The sequence below is a fragment of the Mustela nivalis genome (genome assembly GCF_964662115.1).
Source record: "Mustela nivalis genome assembly, chromosome: 14".
Classification (NCBI taxonomy): domain Eukaryota; kingdom Metazoa; phylum Chordata; class Mammalia; order Carnivora; family Mustelidae; genus Mustela; species Mustela nivalis.
Genome location: NC_139033.1, coordinates 64,022,749 through 64,033,538, shown reverse-complemented (window position 1 = coordinate 64,033,538; position 10,790 = coordinate 64,022,749). Strand labels below are relative to the sequence as shown.

At 34.2% G+C, this 10,790-nt stretch overlaps 1 pseudogene across 1 annotated transcript; it reads left to right on the top strand.

Annotated features, from left to right (window-relative positions):
• The first annotated feature begins 2,427 nt into the window (after positions 1-2,427).
• Positions 2,428-3,201, top strand: LOC309847972 (meiotic nuclear division protein 1 homolog pseudogene; annotated as a pseudogene). The gene has a single exon. The product of its transcript is annotated as a meiotic nuclear division protein 1 homolog pseudogene (transcript).
• The last annotated feature ends 7,589 nt before the right edge of the window (positions 3,202-10,790 follow it).

Here is a 10,790-nt window from a genome sequence, read left to right as displayed (position 1 = left end):
TACATTATTTTGGGGATGGGGAGTGTTGGCTTATAAGTTCTTTATAGATTTTGAATACTAGCCATTTATTGGCTATGTTCTTTGCAAGTATCTTCTCCCATTCAGGAGGTTTCCATTTGCAACAACATGGATGGATCCAGAGGGTATAATGCTAAGTTAAATAAGTCAGTCATAGAAAGACGAATACCATGATTTCACTCATGTGGAATTTAGGAAACAAAACAAAGAAAGTAAGAGGAAAACAAGAAAACAGACTCTTAAATATAGAGAACAACTGATGGTTACCAGAGGGGAGGTGGGTGTGGGGAGGGGATGGGTGAAATAGGTCAAGGGGATTAAGAGTGCATTTACTGTGATGAGCACTGAGTAATGTACAGAATTATTGACTCACTATATTGCACACCTGAACTATAGTGTACAATTTACGTTAATTATGCTGGGGGGAAAATGCTGGGATTTTCACTGTAATCATCTTGAATCTATGGCTCAATTTAGGACAAACCAACATCTTTATAATACTGGATCTTCCGATCTATGGTCATGGTATATTGCCCCATTTATTTAGATTTTTAATTTCTTCCAAGAATGAATTGTGGTTTTCAGTTTAAAATGTGTGTAATTTTATATCTTACATTAAATTTACTCTCAGACATATGTTGTGTCCTATTACTGTTATAAAATGGTATAATTCCTTAAATGTCAATTTCTAGTTATTTGTTGCTGGTATATAAAAACAGAGATCCATGTTAGCAAAGGATCTTTTATCCAGATATTATGCCAAAGTCACTTATCAATTCTAATCAATTTTTATATCCTGAAATCTTGCTAAATTCACATTTAAATCATAATGGCTTGTTTCTAGGTTCATTTAAATTTTTTACAAAATCATATCATCTATATATAATGTGAATATTTTATTTCTTCCTTTCCACTACACATGCCTCTTTGTTTGTTTATCTGGGGTTTTGTTTGGTTTTGCCATTAGTATACCAACTAAGATCTTCAATTCAGTGTTGAATAAAAATAGTTATGGTAGACTTTAATGTCACATTCTCGGTCTCAGGAGAAATTGTCCCTTACTGTCACACAAGTGTTATTTTTGCTCTAGTAGTTTTAATTTTTTGTAGATAATCCTTATGAATTTAAGAAAGCTAAGAATTTGTTAAGAATTTTATGATAAATAATAAATTCTTATGAATTTCATTATACATTTTTGCATCTCTATATGATAAATTATATTTTTTTTATTTTTGCTGAATACTAAACACTTTTGGAATAAAGCTGTGGTATGCCATCCTATTGTCATGTTGCTAGACTCAATTAACTAATGTTTTGGATAGGATTTGTATATCTGAACAGATGAAAGACATGGGCTTATAATTTTCTTTCATTTAATGATTTTATCACTTTAGGGAACAAGATTATACTGCTTCATAAGAAGAGTAGGAAGTATTCATGCTTATTTCTTTCTTCCATATTTGTAAAACTCTATTTATGAGACCACCTCAGTTTTTTGTGGTAAGGCTTTTATTAATAGACTCAACTTCTTTAGCCAATATAAGAATACTCAAATGTTTCATTTCTTCTGTCAATTTTGGTGAATTTTATTTTTGAAGAATTGATTTTGTTTCTAAATATTAAATGTATTGCCATGAAGTTGCTTAGAATATTTTCTTATTTTCTTCTTAATGTCAATTGGCTCTGTAGTAATGTCTCCTATTTCATTCTTGACATAAGTAATTTGTATATTCTCTATTTTTTTCCCTTGACAGGTCTTTCTAAGGGTTTATCAATTTTACTAATCTTTTCAAGGAACCAACTTTTATTTCATCTATTTTATTACATACTCATTTTCTATTTCATTGATTTCTGGTCTCATTTTTATTGTTTCCTTCTTCCTACTCTATTTGGATTTGGCTTGCTGTTCCTATTTTCTACTTTTCTGAGAAAGAAGTTTAAATCACTGACTTTGAGCTTTTATTATTTTTTAATATATGCATTAAAATCTCTAAATTTCCCTCTTAATATTGCTTTAGCTCAGTACCACAACTTCTGATATATCATATCATTAATTATCTTTCAGATGAAAATGTCTTCTAATTTTTATTAAAGGTTCCTCTTCATCTACTGATTATTTAGAAGTATATAAGTCAGCTTACCAAACAGTTAGGCAGTTACCTGCTTGTTATTCTTTTCCATCTTATTTATACTGTAAACAGAGACCATGCTCTGAATAATTTCAAGATTTTTATATTTGTTGGAGCTTGTTTTGACCCAACACATAATCAATTATAGTGAAGATATACTGGGCACTTGAAAAGAAAATGAGTTTAGATGTTGCTAGGCATAGTGTTCTGAATATGTCAATTAAAAGTTATATATGTCAGCCCGCCCCTCGCCTCCCCCTCTGGCCCCGCCACCGGAAGACCCGCCGCCCGAGCCATGTCGAAGAAAAAAGGATTAAGTGCAGAGGAGAAGAGAGCCACATGATGGAAATATTTTTTGAGACGAAAGATGTATTTCAATTAAAAGACATGGAGAAGATTGCTCCCAAAGAGAAAGGCATTACTGCTATGTCAGTGAAAGAAGTCCTTCAAAGTTTGGTTGATGATGGTATGGTTGACTGTGAGAGGATTGGAACGTCTAATTATTACTGGGCTTTTCCAAGTAAAGCTCTTCTTGCGAGGAAATGCAAGTTGGAGGTTCTGGAATCTCAGGTATCTGAGGGAAACCAGAAGCACACAAATCTACAGAAAAGCATTGAGAAAGCTAAAATTGGCCTACATGAAACAGAATAACGAACCATGCTAGCAAAAGAGCTTTCTTCACTTCGAGACCAAAGGGAACAGCTAAAGGCAGAAGTAGAAGAATACAAGGAATGTGACCCACAAGTTGTGGAAGAAATACGTCAAGCAAATAAAATAGCCAAAGAAGCTGCTAACAGATGGACTGATAATATATTTGCAATAAAATCTTGGGCCAAAAGAAAATTTGGTTTCGAAGAAAATAAAATTGATAAAAACTTTGGAATTCCAGAAGACTTTGACTACATAGACTAAAATGTTTGATGTTGGTAAAGGATCTATGTACTTGTGAATATGTAATTTTTAAAATGTTATTCAAATGTACCAAATTGCCATTTACCTATAATTGTTTTTATCATTTAATTAATTTTAAATAAAGTACAAAGTGGAAAAAAAAGTTATATATGTCATATATATAAAAGTTATATATAAAGTTATATATGTCATATAAAAGATATATGTCAATCCAAATTTCTACAGACATTCTATATTCTTAGTGATACTGACATATTGCTACATCTTTTTAGTTCTTTTAATGCTTGCTTCATTTTTAAAATATATTATTGGAAACATGCAGATTTAAAACTGCATATCTTCCTTTTAGGCTAACTCATTTATACTTATAAAATGTCTCTTAATATCTTGGTAATAATATTTACCTTAAAGACTATTTGTCTGATGCTAATATAGTTATACCAGGTTTCCTTTGATTAGTATTTGTTGTGTTTCCTTTTATTTTAAGCCATTCACTGTCCTTATATTTAAGGTATAGCCCTTGTAATCAACATAAATTTAGATTTTTGCTTTTCATTTTCACTTTCTTAGTCTTTCACTAAAGATAGTATTTAATCCATTTGCTTTTAATGTAACTAATGACAAAATTGAGTTTCCTGTTTATTTTTGATGTATGTTTTTTCTCTTTTCTTTCCTTCATCTGAAATCTAATTATGTGTGTGTTACATAGTCACTGAATCCCAAATATCTGCTCCATTCTTATTCCTACTTCCATTTTTCTTCTATATATGTCTTATTTTGAGATATATTCTACTAGTCTTTCTTCCCATTCTTTAATCCTGTCTTGTTCTGTGTCTAATTTATGTTAACTGTATCCATTGTTACTTAATTTCATATATTTTTTTATTTCTGAAATTTCTATTTGCTTTTTCTAGATTCTAATTTTCTGATGAAATTTTCCCATTTTTATCTATATTTCATCTGTTTCTTTTTTAGCATAATAGGGTTATTTGAAAGCCATGTCATTTTACTACAATATCTAAATCAATTGTAAGTATGTTCTACAGTCTAGTTTTTCTCTTGGAGTTTGGTTATATGATCATATTTCTTGTCATACCTAACGCTTTTTTGTTTGAATGACAGACATGATGGCTCCAGATGATTTTACCTTTCACCAGAGGATGTTAATCATTTCTTCTGCTAGTTATTATGGACTCAGGAGGATAATGATCCTCTTTATCCAGTCAGGGACTAAGCTGAGTCAAGGCTGTGTTGCACTTTACAGTAAGACAATGTAGTTCTGATTTAACCCGGTTCCTAGAGCAAGGCACTTTTAAAATCAAGAGCTTTTAATCGAGACCATTATGCATCTTCCTCCCCGCCCAGAACTAAGAGACTTTGGGAAACCCCCTCCCCACATCTGTTTTTAAACACAGATTTGTTAGCTTCACAGATACTGTTAGAATTTGGCAAATATTTTGAGAGAAAAGTAATCCTGTATTTGAGGCTCACTAAACAAAACTTCATTCAGCCTAGGCTCAAAATTGACATCTTTCAGAAAAAAAAGAGAATGAAGATTGTTATCTCTAGAGGTTTTCTTTTCTACAAAGCTTTAGGCTTTTCTGTTCTCTTTGCTTCTTCATTTCTAAGATATCCCTAAATATATGTAGTGTGTGTATATGTGGGGGGGGGGGGTGTGTATGTGTGTGTGTGTGTGTATTTTATTCATCATTTCTGGTTGTTCTCAGCAGGACTGTAAGTTTGACAAAACAATCACATTCTACCCAGTAATGGAAGTGCTCAATTTCTGGCAAGTAAAAGAAGCAGCAGTCTTGATTACTTGTTACCTGGAAAAAAACTTTTAATCTCTAAATTCCATCTAAGGGGTTTCCCTTCTTTGGTTGTTTCATGGAGGAAAGATTACTTCAGGGCCAATATTCCTTTTTTAAATCCTTCTTGTATAAAAGCTAAGGGTAATGTGGAATAGCAAAGTTGAATTCTCCCTTTGTAGTTTTGAAATCTAGCCAGGCATACGGTAATTATTAAAAGTTAAATGAGCATAAAGCAGGCTGGCAAGAAAACTGCAGAACATGGTGACTTGTGTAATGTTCTTTTCTCACTGTCAAGTAGAAACCCTCCACTGCATTAACTAAAAGTCGAATGGAGTAGCTGAGAACACTGCGGGCTTCTTAAATATACTATACACATCACTTGCCAACTTTCTCCACAACAGGAATAAGTTATTCATAAAAACTATTTTTTCATTATATATTAATTCTGATCTGAATTTCATTAGGATATGAAAATTACATACAGTAAAATACTTATTCATATGAATATATATCTCTGAGGATGTTGTTTTGAAATTATTATTTATCATATTTTTAATAGGAGAATAATCTTTTCCTTCAAGTGTTTAAAGATACCCAATGAATGTTAGAATAATGTATTGCATTTTTTCCTGTTAACATAAACAAATTCTGCCATTCCACTTTATTTTTATTTAGAATCAATAATAATAAAAATATTCAGAGTTTTAATAACACATTGTCTAAAGATTTTTAAATGCCCACTGTGAGACAGGTTAAGTGCTTACGGCTTACAGGCACCATCTCACTGACTTATCACATCAGCTATACAAAGTAATCATTCTTGATCTAGTCTTAAAGATGAGGAAACTGAGCCTAGGCTCATACTCAGGTCTATTTGATTCTACAGCTAATACTCTTAACCACAGCTGTGTGCTGTCTCTGAAGATAAATGAAAGCTGATGCATTGATTTCCAATTTGATAGATACCTATTTCTTATTCAAATTTCATCAGATGGACAGACAGGCAGGTAAAAAGAGAAAAGTGCAAGTCAAATTTGTCAATCTTATTATTTATCAAACGCTCCAAGAAATGTTGACACAGAGCAAAGAATGTAACCAAAATGAACTCTTGAGTCACAAATCTCTGTCCCATCTTTGTCTAACAAGAACTTAAAAATACGACCTTGTGATTTCTTCCCATCCCTGTTCCTTCTCCCAAGATAGGCCTTCTGACCCTACTTTCTTGCTTCCTCTTCAGTGCCTAGCAGCCTAATCTGATCCCTTACTCTCCAGCAATCTAATTCTAATAAAAGAAACAGTGTTAATCCAATCTGCTGTCAAGACTAGGTCTATTGAGTTATGTTTAGTGATTGATTATTGTTTGGATAAAATCATAACTATGTAGAATGACCTTTACCCATCCTCACTTCCTTTTTTTTGTTCACCTTGGCTTTTAATTATTATTACCATCATTACTGCTGCTGTTGCTGCTGCTGCTGCAATTGTTATTATTATTGTTCACATGTCTTAATTAATGCTTTCATTTTACACCACTTAGCCAGACATGTCTACCTTACTGATATTTCTCCACCATATGCCTCTTTCTTGTTATAGTCTTAATAGAGATATCAAAGACTCCTATCTCATCATAAATTAATTCTATTTCCTTTGGGATACTTAAAAGTTTTAGGTCTCTATAAAAGCATCTGGTATAAATTTACTTAATTTTTTTCTATTCGACAATTTTTTATATCATTTGTTAATCAAACTAATAAGAATAAAGGTACGTCTTAAATAATAATCCCTATGCCCATGTTATTTGCATGATATTCAATTTCAATTTTTCTGGTCTTATTAGCATTTCATTATTCAAAGTAATACTTTTTTCCCCCTCAGAATGAATCAACTAACCGTTAGAAGTATTTTTAATGGTTTTAAAAACTTCCTTCGATAAATTATATAAACTATGGTCCAGTTTTAGGAAGTAACACTCTTGAACATAACCCCTCTGGGCACTGGCAGATAATACTCTAGGAAATAGGGATTGGTGTAGCCAGGCAACAATTTCAAAATCATCACATGGTCAAGCAGTAAGGTGAATGAAAAATGCAGGCAGAGGTTCTATAGAACCTCTCTGGAGGGGATGTCTTAATATGTTAGCATTACAAAAATGTCTCTGGCTCCCCAATCTTAAATAGATAATTTGTGAATAATATTATGGGTTTGCAGCTGGCAGTGAAGTGTGATATATTGTTAATGCTTTTTGCAAATGTTAGAGTGGATATCTATCAAGACTCTATTGTCTCTGATGGCTTTCATATATAGCACAATCCAAAAAATATTTCAATCTCCTGCTAAACTAGAGATTTCGCTGTTCTGCAGATCATTAGAATTTTTATTACATCTAAATAATAAAAGCTATTATTAGGGTCAATTCATAACTATGGAGCTTGCAATTTTAGGATTTTCTCTACAGATTTGGTTTGTACTCTCTAGAATCTAAGCTTTCATTTTGGAGGGGAAAAAGGAGATAAGTTAACTTTTTGTAGCTTTCTTGGAAAAAAAGACAACCCTGACAACATTTAAATACTGTGCCAGAAAACCAAGCATATCAATTTCCAATTAACATTCTCAATCCAAACTCATCTCAATTTTTCTCAGGTGGAAGGAGATTGGGCTATACTGAAGGGTTGTACTTATAAAGTGATTATGAAATTTTCTCTTGTCATTCAGTTTTGTGTAATTTCTCTGGGCAATTTCTGATGTTGCTACTGTAGCAACAGCATATTTAGTGCCTGTCATAGACAGGAGTATTCTGAACTGTGAGGGAGGGGCTATGATTTATAATGTGCTACAAATGGCTCTCAGCGCTAGAATACAAATTCAAATATGATAGTTGATACCAATCTGCAATGTATTTTGGAGTAATCCCAATTGCTGATGAAAATCCCTTGATGGTTTGGGGATACATTTTGTCTACCAAACAGTCACTCCGACTGCATTGAGAATTCAGATACAGTTTTTAAAATGCAAAAGGGATTTCAGGGTAAATTAGATTTTTTTTAAACCCCAAGTGTTCAAAATAGAGGCATCTTTGCTTTAAGCTCCAAGACCCTGTAAGACTCTGCAGATAGGGTGGTTCTGAGAAAAATTCCATTCCTGATAAATATGACTAGGAATGTCACCTGAGCACAACTTTAAATGATCTATGCATGACTGGCATTTTCCTACATGAAGAGAGAATAGTGTTTATCTCACCATTTCTTTTCCCAATGTCTCTATTGAACAAGAACACCTAGTATGTGCTAACACACACACACATACACACACACACACACACACACACACACACACACAAATTCATTGGCGGCTATTTCTATAAAAGCCTAAAGAGTGCCAGAGTGGAAACAAGTGTCCACGATGGCTATTGAGCCAACAAAATTATAACATATTTTGATTACCTATTTAGACTCCAACACATCTATAATACATTACTTATTTAGAATTTGAGAATAAATTCATCATAAACAAATCTGAAGTTCAAGTGCCTGTATATAACTTGAGGGAAGAAAAGCGGACAGGCACAACTAGCTAGACTAATTATTATACTGTCACCAGCAGTGAGAAGGAACTTTCCCAATGGCCTTGCCTTCAGCCATTGTTACCTGAATGCGATGGCCAACAAGACGACACTGAGGGCTGGGAAATAGAGAGGCCAACTTTTTGTAGCAATGAACATGGGCCTTGCTCTTGGAAAGCCCCAAAAGAATTCCTCAACAGCAATCCCTAGATCAATGATAGACCAGAAATATTTGCCATTCTCCATCATGTTATACATGGGAAGGAGGTCAGTAGACATTTCTCATGTGGTATATTAAAGCCTCGTATTAGTTTACTAGAGGTGCCACAAAAAATATCACAGACCAGATGGCTTACAGAACAGAAACTGATTTCTCACAGTTCTAGAGGATAGAAGTTCAAGATTAGGCTATCAGCAGGTTTGGGTTTCTTCTGAGACCTCTCTCCTTGTCTTATAGATAAGTATCTTTTCCTTGTGTCTTCATATTGCATGTGAGTGTCTGTATCCTAATCTCTTTTTCAAACTGAATGGATACTATCCAAATGACCTCACTTTAACCTAATTAACACACTTTTAAAGGCACTAATTCAGCCCATACAAGTCTATAGATATTAATATTATGTTTCATCTCTACAAAGTTTCCTGATTTCTCATGTTTTTGCAACATTAGTCAAATACATGTTGATACATTTGGGTACTTCCCTGCTTGATATGGTAAGAATATGGTGTTAGGGAAATTAATGGAGGAATTTGAGACTTGTTAGTTTCACAATCAGTCTGCTACTGTAGTCTGTGCAGTTATTGGCTACCCTGAACTAGAAGCTGTGAAGGATTGTATTATATACAGTTCAAGCGTAGCCATGTGACTTGCTTTGACCAGTAAAATGTAAGTGGAAGTGAGATGTACCATTTTGAGGAAGAAGCATGAGAGCCACTGCATGCTTCCACCATGTCCTACTTTCTTTTGGCTCTGAGCTATAAATTTTCCCAGACAGGGTGTATACCATGAGCAAAATAAGCCGTTGTTGTTGTAATTCACGAAAATTTTGGAGTTGTTATCATAGTACAATTTAGCCTAAGCTGGATAATACGTCTTGCATTCTTATTCCTGCCCCTGAGGCTCCTGTCCATCTGTGTGGTAGCATTTGTCAGTTACTAGAAACCCCACTAGCATGTCCCACTCAGATCCTTCCGTCCATTCTGGGCAGTGTTATAAGTTTCCCCTGCCCAAATAAAACTCTAATTCCTTTTATTCTCCAACTGGCAACCAGAAAAATCAATTTAAATAAACTGACACATAGGAAGGCAAATGAATGGAAACCTTTGCTGCTCAATGTGCCACAGGAACCTCTGATTTAAAGAGAGATATAGTAATCCAAATAAAAGTCTCTTTAATAATGATATTCCAGGAAAGTTTTTTGGGGAACAGGAAAGACATTCCAGCATCTCTAACACTAATGGTATGTATGTACTTACCAGATACACCTTCCTGCCACTGTTAGAAAAAAAACTTCAAAGCATAAATTCTTATACTTGAGCAATACCTGGGCCGTATATGCCTACAGTTACTTACCAGGTGCAGGCAATTGTAAAAGGCTCTTCACAGTCATTATTTCATGTAATCTCTTCAACAGCTCTGTACAATAGGCATAACTTATTATCCCATACTTTAGACAGGTAAATTACTCCCTAGCCATATGGTGGGGAGACTAAGGGGAAGGAAGTGGAATCGGGCATTTCCTGTTGGAATGGTTTAGTGAGTTCAAAATTCAAAGTCGATTTACCTCTTCTGCTTCAAACACTTATAAATAATAGATGAGAAAGAAAAACAAACAGTAAACCAGAAAGATTAATCATGGCTCCAAAACAAGTCAAACCCCCTAGTGGATCAAACATGAGACAGGAACCCAAAACAAGGTTAGAAGGGAATGAGGATGATCAAACCATGGCATACTGCATGTGGTTGGTAGTCATAATGCTCCACTGCAATACAGTGGAGACTGAAAAGATCCCATGCTATGTGGTATCTAGAGCTAAATTTACTACTTAAAGCCAAAAGCTGGAAGGTGGCTCTCCACTACTCCTGAAAGGAAGTTTTTAAGAATGCTGCTGAATGAGGCCTGAGGCTTCAACTTTTACAAAGCCAGGAGTCCAGCCAATTGAGAGGAACTAAGCTTCCTTGTAGCTCTTGTGAATGTATCAGCTATATGCCCAGTAATCAGAAATATGTACAATAATGAAATCTATTCTTAACTGAGACATGGGAGCCTGAGCAAAGGTCACAGCAAAACCTTTAGGCAGAAAGAGGGAAGCACAAAGGAAAAAAACAAGGGAAAAATCACTCTCCCCACTTGTGATAAG